Source organism: Rhinoderma darwinii, unplaced genomic scaffold (genome assembly GCF_050947455.1).
Source record: "Rhinoderma darwinii isolate aRhiDar2 unplaced genomic scaffold, aRhiDar2.hap1 Scaffold_436, whole genome shotgun sequence".
Taxonomy (NCBI): domain Eukaryota; kingdom Metazoa; phylum Chordata; class Amphibia; order Anura; family Rhinodermatidae; genus Rhinoderma; species Rhinoderma darwinii.
In genome coordinates, this window is record NW_027463850.1 from 88,070 (window position 1) to 100,670 (window position 12,601).

General features: G+C 43.7%; 1 protein-coding gene across 7 annotated transcripts in view; it reads left to right on the forward strand.

Annotated features, from left to right (window-relative positions):
* SLC35F5 (solute carrier family 35 member F5) overlaps nucleotides 1–12,601 on the forward strand; it is a 118,830-nt gene that overhangs the window by 3,209 nt on the left and 103,020 nt on the right. For 6 of the 7 annotated variants that reach the window (XM_075848615.1, XM_075848616.1, XM_075848617.1 and 3 more), the window contains exon 2: nucleotides 7,612–7,661. The exons of the other annotated variant lie outside the window; for it this stretch is intronic. The gene's annotated coding sequence lies outside the window, so the exon portion shown is untranslated. The remainder of the gene's footprint in view (nucleotides 1–7,611; nucleotides 7,662–12,601) is intronic. 7 annotated transcript variants of the gene reach the window in all.

The following is a 12,601-nucleotide window of genomic DNA, read 5'->3' on the forward strand; positions in this document are numbered from 1 at the left end:
ACATTATATGCGGGACACTTATATACATTATATGCGGGACACTTCTATACATGATATGCGGGACACTTCTATACATGATATGCGGGACACTTCTATACATGATATGCGGGACACTTATATACATGATATGCGGGACACTTATATACATGATATGCGGGACACTTATATACATTATATGCGGGACACTTATATACATTATATGCGGGACACTTATATACATTATATGCGGGACACTTATATACATTATATGCGGGACACTTATATACATTATATGCGGGACACTTATATACATTATATGCGGGACACTTATATACATTATATGCGGGACACTTATATACATTATATGCGGGACACTTATATACATTATATGCGGGACACTTATATACATTATATGCGGGACACTTCTATACATTATATGCGGGACACTTCTATACATTATATGCGGGACACTTCTATACATTATATGCGGGACACTTCTATACATGATATGCGGGACACTTCTATACATGATATGCGGGACACTTCTATACATTATATGCGGGACACTTATATACATGATATGCGGGACACTTCTATACATGATATGCGGGACACTTCTATACATGATATGCGGGACACTTCTATACATGATATGCGGGACACTTCTATACATGATATGCGGGACACTTCTATACATTATATGCGGGACACTTATATACATTATATGCGGGACACTTATATACATTATATGCGGGACACTTATATACATTATATGCGGGACACTTATATACATTATATGCGGGACACTTATATACATTATATGCGGGACACTTATATACATTATATGCGGGACACTTATATACATTATATGCGGGACACTTCTATACATTATATGCGGGACACTTCTATACATTATATGCGGGACACTTCTATACATTATATGCGGGACACTTCTATACATGATATGCGGGACACTTCTATACATGATATGCGGGACACTTCTATACATGATATGCGGGACACTTCTATACATGATATGCGGGACACTTATATACATGATATGCGGGACACTTATATACATGATATGCGGGACGCTTATATACATGATATGCGGGACGCTTATATACATGATATGCGGGACGCTTATATACATTATATGCGGGACACTTATATACATTATATGCGGGACACTTATATACATTATATGCGGGACACTTATATACATGATATGCGGGACACTTATATACATTATATGCGGGACACTTATATACATTATATGCGGGACACTTATATACATTATATGCGGGACACTTCTATACATTATATGCGGGACACTTCTATACATTATATGCGGGACACTTCTATACATTATATGCGGGACACTTCTATACATTATATGCGGGACACTTCTATACATTATATGCGGGACACTTCTATACATTATATGCGGGACACTTCTATACATTATATGCGGGACACTTCTATACATTATATGCGGGACACTTCTATACATTATATGCGGGACACTTCTATACATTATATGCGGGACACTTCTATACATTATATGCGGGACACTTCTATACATTATATGCGGGACACTTCTATACATTATATGCGGGACACTTATATACATTATATGCGGGACACTTATATACATTATATGCGGGACACTTATATACATTATATGCGGGACACTTATATACATTATATGCGGGACACTTATATACATTATATGCGGGACACTTATATACATTATATGCGGGACACTTATATACATTATATGCGGGACACTTATATACATTATATGCGGGACACTTCTATACATGATATGCGGGACACTTCTATACATGATATGCGGGACACTTATATACATTATATGCGGGACAATTCTTTGGACGTTTTTGGAGCCGTTTTCTCATAGACTCCAATAAAAACGGACGTAAAAAACGCTGCGAAAAACGTCTGAAAATCAGGGGCTGTTTTCCCTTGAAAACAGCTCCGTATTTTCAGACGTTTTTGGTCACTACGTGTGCACATACCCTAAGAATCATGGCGGCCTCTGCGCTCTCGGGAACTTTCAGTGCAGCAAAAGGTCTGAACGCTTCTGTCCCTGCGAAATTTGTTTTTCATTTTTAATAAATTTGCAAAAACTAAAATTCTGTTTCTACTTTGTCATTGTGGGGTATTGACTGCAGAATGAAGTTGAAAAACGTAATTTTTTTTTTATTGTAGCATAAGACCTCAACATAACAAAGTGAAAAAAGTTCAAGGGGCTGAAAACTTTCTGAATGCATTGTACACAGACCTTATGTACTTGTCACATATACTGTATGTATCTGCACGCCCCGCATACCTGTCACACCTTCACTGTGTAATAATAAAAAAAGTGTGTGTGTGTATATATATATATATATCTCTCTATCAGGGGTCTCAAGTACGCGGGCCGCATGCGGCCCCTGGGGCTGTCATCAGCGGCCCGTGGGACACAGAGCCGCAAGGATAGTCTCTGCTCCGAGACTCTGGAATTCCCTGACATCGCTGTCCACGTATGAACAGTTATGTCTGGGGCTTCCCCAGAGCCGGAGTCCAGTGCAGAGCTCTAGTACAGGCTCTGCTCCGGGACTCTGTGGAAATCCCTGACATCACTGTCCATATATGGACAGTGTGCAGGGTCTTCCCCAGAGCGGAGTCCCGGGCAGAGCGCTAGTATGGACTCTGTGGAATACCCTGACATCACTGTCCATACATCAACAATGATGTCAGGGGCTTCCCCAGAGCAGGAGTCCCAGTGATGTCAGGACCACAGCTGGAGTCCCAGGAAGAACTTGCTAGCGCTCTGCCCGGGACTCCAGCTCTGGGGTTGCCCCTGACATCTCCTCTGTCCATATATGGACAGTGATGTCCGGAGCAGAGCTGGAATCCCAGGCAGAGTGCTAGAAGCGGCTCTGCTCCGGGACTACAGCTCTGGGCAAGCCCCTGACATCGCTGTGGCAGCATCCGCGGAGGGCACTGCGGCAGCATCCACCATTCGTATTGAAGACGTGATCATTATAAAGGAACAAACCAGAATATGTTTTACATTCTTCAGTTGCCCCCTTTTGCTTTGACGGCTTTGCACTCTTGGCATTCCCTCCGTTCTCTTCGTGCGGTCGTCACCTGGAATGTTTCTCAATGAACAGGAACGACTTGTGAAGAGTTAATTTGATGAGTTTCTTGTCTTCATAATGTGTAAGAGGCCATCAGTGGTGTGTGGCGGTACCATAATGTGTAAGAGGCCATCAGTGGTGTGTGGCGGTATAATGTGTAAGAGGCCATCAGTGGTGTGTGGCGGTATAATGTGTAAGAGGACATCAGTGGTGTGTGGAGGTATAATGTGTAAGAGGCCATCAGTGGTGTGTGGAGGTATAATGTGTAAGAGGCCATCAGTGGTGTGTGGCGGTACCATAATGTGTAAGAGGCCATCAGTGGTGTGTGGCGGTATAATGTGTAAGAGGCCATCAGTGGTGTGTGGCGGTATAATAATGTGTAAGAGGCCATTAGTGGTGTGTGGAGGTATAATGTGTAAGAGGACATCAGTGGTGTGTGGAGGTATAATGTGTAAGAGGCCATCAGTGGTGTGTGGAGGTATAATGTGTAAGAGGACATCAGTGGTGTGTGGAGGTATAATGTGTAAGAGGCCATCGGTGGTGTGTGGCGGTACCATAATGTGTAAGAGGCCATCAGTGGTGTGTGGCGGTACCATAATGTGTAAGAGGCCATCAGTGGTGTGTGGCGGTATAATGTGTAAGAGGACATCAGTGGTGTGTGGAGGTATAATGTGTAAGAGGCCATCAGTGGTGTGTGGCGGTACCATAATGTGTAAGAGGCCATCAGTGGTGTGGTGGTGGTATAATGTGTAAGAGGCCATCAGTGGTGTGTGGCGGTATAATGTGTAAGAGGCCATCAGTGGTGTGTGGCGGTATCATAATGTGTAAGAGGACATCAGTGGTGTGTGGAGGTATAATGTGTAAGAGGCCATCAGTGGTGTGTGGAGGTATAATGTGTAAGAGGCCATCAGTGGTGTGTGGAGGTATAATGTGTAAGAGGCCATCAGTGGTGTGTGGCGGTATAATGTGTAAGAGGCCATCGGTGGTGTGTGGCGGTACCATAATGTGTAAGAGGCCATCAGTGGTGTGTGGCGGTATCATAATGTGTAAGAGGACATCAGTGGTGTGTGGAGGCGGTATAATGTGTAAGAGGCCATCAGTGGTGTGTGGAGGTATAATGTGTAAGAGGCCATCAGTGGTGTGTGGAGGTATAATGTGTAAGAGGCCATCAGTGGTGTGTGGAGGTATAATGTGTAAGAGGACATCAGTGGTGTGTGGAGGTATAATGTGTAAGAGGCCATCAGTGGTGTGTGGAGGTATAATGTGTAAGAGGCCATCAGTGGTGTGTGGAGGTATAATGTGTAAGAGGACATCAGTGGTGTGTGGAGGTATAATGTGTAAGAGGACATCAGTGGTGTGTGGAGGTGGTATAATGTGTAAGAGGCCATCAGTGGTGTGGTGGTGGTATAATGTGTAAGAGGCCATCAGTGGTGTGTGGAGGTATAATGTGTAAGAGGCCATCAGTGGTGTGTGGAGGCGGTATAATGTGTAAGAGGACATCAGTGGTGTGTGGAGGCGGTATAATGTGTAAGAGGCCATCAGTGGTGTGTGGCGGTATAATGTGTAAGAGGCCATCAGTGGTGGGTGGAGGTGGTATAATGTGTAAGAGGCCATCAGTGGTGGGTGGAGGTGGTATAATGTGTAAGAGGCCATCAGTGGTGGGTGGAGGTGGTATAATGTGTAAGAGGCCATCAGTGGTGGGTGGAGGTGGTATAATGTGTAAGAGGCCATCAGTGGTGTGTGGCGGTATAATGTGTAAGAGGCCATCAGTGGTGTGTGGCGGTATAATGTGTAAGAGGCCATCAGTGGTGTGTGGCGGTATAATGTGTAAGAGGCCATCAGTGGTGTGTGGAGGCGGTATAATGTGTAAGAGGCCATCAGTGGTGTGTGGAGGTATAATGTGTAAGAGGCCATCAGTGGTGTGTGGAGGCGGTATAATGTGTAAGAGGCCATCAGTGGTGTGTGGAGGTATAATGTGTAAGAGGCCATCAGTGGTGGGTGGCGGTATAATGTGTAAGAGGCCATCAGTGGTGTGTGGAGGTATAATGTGTAAGAGGACATCAGTGGTGTGTGGCGGTATAATGTGTAAGAGGCCATCAGTGGTGTGTGGCGGTGTCATAATGTGTAAGAGGCCATCAGTGGTGTGTGGCGGTATAATGTGTAAGAGGCCATCAGTGGTGTGTGGCGGTATAATGTGTAAGAGGCCATCAGTGGTGTGTGGCGGTATAATGTGTAAGAGGCCATCTGTGGTGTGTGGCGGTATAATGTGTAAGAGGCCATCAGTGGTGTGTGGCGGTATAATGTGTGAGGCCATCAGTGGTGTGTGGCGGTATAATGTGTAAGAGGCCATCAGTGGTGTGTGGCGGTGTCATAATGTGTAAGAGGCCATCAGTGGTGTGTGGCGGTATAATGTGTAAGAGGCCATCAGTGGTGTGTGGAGGTATATCAATGGGCAGATGTTTAGATGGTTTCCATGACTGCACTTGAGACCTTCAAGCTCTATGATGAAACTGTCTCATGAGGAGCGCCCGAGGAAAGGAGACCAAGAGTGACCTCTGCTGCGGATGGGAATTTCATTAGTCACCAGCCTCCGAAACCCCAGATTACCAGCACCTCCGAGATCAATAACCAGACACATCTCCACATCAACCGTACTAAGGAGATGTCGAGAATCAGGACTTCATGGTGGAATTGCTGCAAAGAAGAGGAGACGCCGAGAATCAGGACTTCATGGTGGAATTGCTGCAAAGAAGCCTCCGCTGAGGAAGAAGAGGAGACACCGAGAATCAGGACTCCATGGTGGAATTGCTGCAAAGAAGCCTCCGCTGAGGAAGAAGAGGAGACACCGAGAATCAGGACTTCATGGTGGAATTGCTGCAAAGAAGCCTCCGCTGAGGAAGAAGAGGAGACGCCGAGAATCAGGACTTCATGGTGGAATTGCTGCAAAGAAGCCTCCACTGAGGAAGAAGAGGAGACACCGAGAATCAGGACTTCATAGTGGAATTGCTGCAAAGAAGCCTCCGCTGAGGAAGAAGAGGAGACGCCGAGAATCAGGACTTCATGGTGGAATTGCTGCAAAGAAGCCTCCACTGAGGAAGAAGAGGAGACACCGAGAATCAGGACTTCATAGTGGAATTGCTGCAAAGAAGCCTCCGCTGAGGAAGAAGAGGAGACGCCGAGAATCAGGACTTCATGGTGGAATTGCTGCAAAGAAGCCTCCGCTGAGGAAGAAGAGGAGACGCCGAGAATCAGGACTTCATAGTGGAATTGCTGCAAAGAAGCCTCCACTGAGGAAGAAGAGGTGACACCAAGAATCAGGACTTCATAGTGGAATTGCTGCAAAGAAGCCTCCGCTGAGGAAGAAGAGGAGACGCCGAGAATCAGGACTTCATGGTGGAATTGCTGCAAAGAAGCCTCCGCTGAGGAAGAAAAGGAGACGCCGAGAATCAGGACTTCATGGTGGAATTGCTGCAAAGAAGCCTCCGCTGAGGAAGAAGAGGAGACGCCGAGAATCAGGACTTCATAGTGGAATTGCTGCAAAGAAGCCTCCACTGAGGAAGAAGAGGTGACACCGAGAATCACGACTTCATAGTGGAATTGCTGCAAAGAAGCCTCCGCTGAGGAAGAAGAGGAGACGCCGAGAATCAGGACTTCATGGTGGAATTGCTGCAAAGAAGCCTCCGCTGAGGAAGAAGAGGAGACGAGCTCGGGCCAAGAAACACAAGGAATGGACATTATACGGGTGGAAATCTGAACTTTGGCCTGAGGAGTCAAAGCGTGAGATTTTGTGGTTCGAACCGCCACGTGAGAAAAGGGGAGCGGATGGTTTGTACTCGTGGTTCCACCATGAAGTGAGGGGGCTTTACTGGGGACACTTAACCAGCGTGTCTACCCCACAATCTGCAGCGACACGTCACCACATCTGGTCTGTGCTTAGTGGGACCATCATTTCAACTGGATAAAGACCCCAATCACCTCCAGGACATGGAAGGGCTGTATGACCAAGAGGGAGAGCGATGGAGGGCTGCGTCAGGTGACCTGATCTCCACAATCACCCAAACTAGACCCAGTTACGGTCAACTCATCTCAGAGCGAAGGACGAGCAGCCAAAAAGTGCTCAGCACCTCTGGGAACTTCTTGAAGACTGTTGGCAAATCATTCCAGGTGATGACCTCATGAAGAGTGTGCAAAGTCGTCATCAAAGCAAAAGGGGGTAACTGTGAAGAATGTAAAATATCAAACTGATTCTGGTTTAACACTTTGTTTACTATTTAATTCCATATGTTCCTTTATAGATATGTTTTCAATATGAATCAACAATGTAGAAAAAGACAAAAAACCTATGGAATGGAAAGGGGCGTGTGTGTATATAGTTTATGCTTCACATAGTAGGAGCGTATACCTCATGTATACTGGCAGAGCTTCGCTGAGGCCGCGGGGTGCAGTGTTGAACGCTTGCGCTGATGTTCTGCTCATATTCCCTCAGATGCTGCAGTCCAGTGATTCCTGCCCGGCTCATACACTGTGGGATAGAATGTAAGTGGTCTCCTTATCCATGATCGGGGGGTGAATGTCCCAGCACCGTGTAATCCCCTGTGGTAACGGCTATCTGATGTTTCTGGACTGATTCTCAAACGATATAGTTGTGTTTGATGGGTATATGGGGGTGTATATATACAGTATATGTGACGGGTATATTGGGTGTATAGATACAGTATATGGGGTGTATACATACAGTATATGAAAGGTATATGGGGGTGTGTATATGTGACAGGTATATAGGGTGTGTATATGGGGTGTATATATACAGTAAGTGACAGGTATATGGTGTTTGTATATATACAGTATGTGACTGGTATATGGGTTGTATATATACAGTATAAGTGACAGGTATATGGGGTGTATATACAGTATATGGGGTGTATATATACAGTATAAGTGACAGGTATATGGGGTGTATATATACAGTATGTGACAGGTATATGGTGTTTGTATATGTGACAGGTATATAGGGTGTATATATACAGTATATGTGACAGGTATATGGGGTGTATATATACAGTATGTGACAGGTATATGGTGTTTGTATATGTGACAGGTATATGGGGTGTATATATACAGTATATGTGACAGGTATATGGGGTGTATATATACAGTATATGTGACAGGTATATGGGGTGTATATATACAGTATGTGACTGGTATATGGTGTTTGTATATACACAGTATATGTGACAGGTATATGGGGTGTATATATACAGTATATGTGACCGGTATATGGGGTGTATATATACAGTATATGTGACCGGTATATGGGGTGTATATATACAGTATATGTGACCGGTATATGGGGTGTATATATACAGTATATGTGACCGGTATATGGGGTGTATATATACAGTATATGTGACCGGTATATGGGGTGTATATATACAGTATGTGACAGGTATATGGGGTGTATATACACACTATGTGACAGGTATATGGGGTGTATATATACAGTATGTGACAGGTATATGGGGTGTATATATACAGTATGTGACAGGTATATGGGGTGTATATATACAGTATATGTGACAGGTATATGGGGTGTATATGTGACAGGTATAAGGGGTGTGTGTATATATACAGTGTGACGGGTATATGGGGTGTATATACAGTATGTGACAGGTATATGGGGTGTATATATACAGTATATGTGACCGGTATATGGGGTGTATATATACAGTATATGTGACCGGTATATGGGGTGTATATATACAGTATGTGACAGGTATATGGGGTGTATATATACAGTATGTGACAGGTATATGGGGTGTATATATACAGTATGTGACAGGTATATGGGGTGTGTATATATACAGTATGTGACAGGTATATGGGGTGTATATATACAGTATATGTGACCGGTATATGGGGTGTATATATACAGTATGTGACGGGTGTATATATACAGTATGTGACAGGTATATGGGGTGTATATACAGTATAAGTGACAGGTATATGGGGTGTATATACAGTATAAGTGACAGGTATATGGGGTGTATATATACAGTATGTGACAGGTATATGGGGTGTATATATACAGTAGGTGACCGGTATATGGGGTGTATATATACAGTAGGTGACAGGTATATGGGGTGTGTATATATACAGTAGGTGACAGGTATATGGGGTGTATATATACAGCAGGTGACAGGTATATGGTGTGTATATATACAGTATAAGTGACAGGTATATGGGGTGTATATATACACAGTAGGTGACCGGTATATGGGGTGTATATATACAGTAGGTGACAGGTATATGGGGTGTATATATACAGTTTATGTGACAGGTATATGGGGTGTATATATACAGTATATGTGACAGGTATATGGGGTGTATATATACACAGTAGGTGACCGGTATATGGGGTGTATATACAGTATATGTGACAGGTATATGGGGTTTGTATATACAGTATATGTGACAGGTATATGGGGTGTGTATATACAGTATAAGTGACAGGTATATGGGGTGTGTATATACAGTATAAGTGACAGGTATATGGGGTGTATATATACAGTATATGTGACAGGTATATGGGGTGTATATGTGACAGGTATATGGGGTGTATATGTGACAGGTATATGGGGTGTGTATATATACAGTGTGACAGGTATATGGGGTGTATATACAGTATGTGACAGGTATATGGGGTGTATATATACAGTATATGTGACCGGTATATGGGGTGTATATATACAGTATATGTGACAGGTATGTGGGGTGTATATATACAGTATGTGACAGGTATATGGGGTGTATATATACAGTATGTGACAGGTATATGGGATGTATATATACAGTATGTGACAGGTATATGGTGTGTATATATACAGTATATGTGACCGGTATATGGGGTGTATATATACAGTATATGTGACTGGTATATGGGGTGTATATATACAGTATGTGACAGGTATATGGGGTGTATATATACAGTATATGTGACTGGTATATGGGGTGTATATATACAGTATGTGACAGGTATATGGGGTGTATATACAGTATAAGTGACAGGTATATGGGGTGTATATACAGTATAAGTGACAGGTATATGGGGTGTATATATACAGTATGTGACAGGTATATGGGGTGTGTATATACAGTATATGTGACAGGTATATGGGGTGTATATATACAGTATGTGACAGGTATATGGGGTGTATATATACAGTAGGTGACAGGTATATGGGGTGTATATATACAGTAGGTGACAGGTATATGGGGTGTGTATATATACAGTAGGTGACAGGTATATGGGGTGTATATATACAGTAGGTGACAGGTATATGGGGTGTATATATACAGTAGGTGACAGGTATATGGGGTGTATATATACAGTATATGTGACGTGTATATATACAGTATATGTGACAGGTATATGGGGTGTATATATACAGTAGGTGACCGGTATATGGGGTGTATATATACAGTATATGTGACAGGTATATGGGGTGTGTATATACAGTATATGTGACAGGTATATGGGGTGTGTATATACAGTATATGTGACAGGTATATGGGGTGTGTATATACAGTATATGTGACAGGTATATGGGGTGTGTATATACAGTATATGTGACGGGTATATGGGGTGTGTATATACAGTATATGTGACAGGTATATGGGGTGTGTATATACAGTATAGGTGGCCGGTATATGGGGTGTGTATATATACAGTATAAGTGACAGGTATATGGGGTGTATATATACAGTATGTGACAGGTATATGGGGTGTATATATACAGTATGACAGGTATATGGGGTGTATATATACAGTAGGTGACAGGTATATGGGGTGTATATATATAGTAGGTGACAGGTATATGGGGTGTATATATACAGTAGGTGACAGGTATATGGGGTGTATATATACAGTATATGTGACAGGTATATGGGGTGTATATATATAGTAGGTGACAGGTATATGGGGTGTATATATACAGTATATGTGACAGGTATATGGGGTGTATACATACAGTATATGTGACAGGTATATGGGGTGTATATATACAGTATATGTGACGTGTATATATACAGTATATGTGACAGGTATATGGGGTGTATATATACAGTAGGTGACCGGTATATGGGGTGTATATATACAGTATATGTGACAGGTATATGGGGTGTGTATATACAGTATGTGACAGGTATATGGGGTGTGTATATATACAGTATAAGTGACAGGTATATGGGGTGTGTATATATACAGTATGTGACAGGTATATGGGGTGTATATATACAGTATGTGACAGGTATATGGGGTGTATATATATACAGTATGTGACAGGTATATGGGGTGTATATATACAGTAGGTGACAGGTATATGGGGTGTATATATACAGTATGACAGGTATATGGGGTGTATATATACAGTAGGTGACAGGTATATGGGGTGTATATATATAGTAGGTGACAGGTATATGGGGTGTATATATACAGTATATGTGACAGGTATATGGGGTGTATACATACAGTATATGTGACAGGTATATGGGGTGTATATATACAGTATAAGTGACAGGTATATGGGGTGTGTATATACAGTGTGTGCGCGCGCGCTTTTTTCTCCCCTCTTCGTCCTACGCAGCACATACACAGGGGTTAAAGTCTATTGACTGCCGGATAGAAGAGACCGGGTTAATAAGCAGTACATGCAGAAACGAAACCATCCAGCAATCCCCCCCCCCCCCCCCCCTATAAATCTCCCATGGACCAGAAAGAAGATCCATTTTATTTCTCTTGCTGTGGCGTGATGGTGCGTGTTACTCCAGGCCCTGTATACGGAGAGTGTTCTCTGTCCATGAGGCCTGGGATACAGAGTTGAATGTCCCCTGATGCTGTATACAGGTGATACCTGTCCCTCCGCACCGGACCACAGCCGTCCTGTACTCCAGTATACGGCTCCTGTATGTATCACGGTTATCTACCCTCTGATACCTGGGGACCAAGTTACCTGCGCCTCCTGTTTGACATTGGGTGCACCAACATGGCCGGTATACTGGCGTTGGCAGTTTGGCGTATGCGCCCACCATCGGGATCTTGTTTCTCACGAGATCTCCACGTTTGGAGCTCCGGTTATGCAGCTGTGAACCGGTGCTCCGCCTGGGCCGCCGCATCCTCTGCATAGGATTAAGTCTGTGCCGCCTTCTCTGTCAGACGACGGCCTCCCCTTCTCTAAAGCCGCAAGAGCTGGAGGAAGTCCAGGCACGACATGGGCAGCAGGTGCCAGCAGCCTCTTCCTGACGGCCGGGATCTCCGGGTCTGCTCTGTGGGTATCCGATGCTCCCGGGTTCATTACATGGCTTAATAATCCGCTGTGTGACCTCACCCAGGGCATTAGCTCCAGAAAAAGAGCAAGAGCGCCCCCTCCTGTCCCTGCTGATAAATCTAATGATGCCAGACCTGAGAATAAATTATTGTC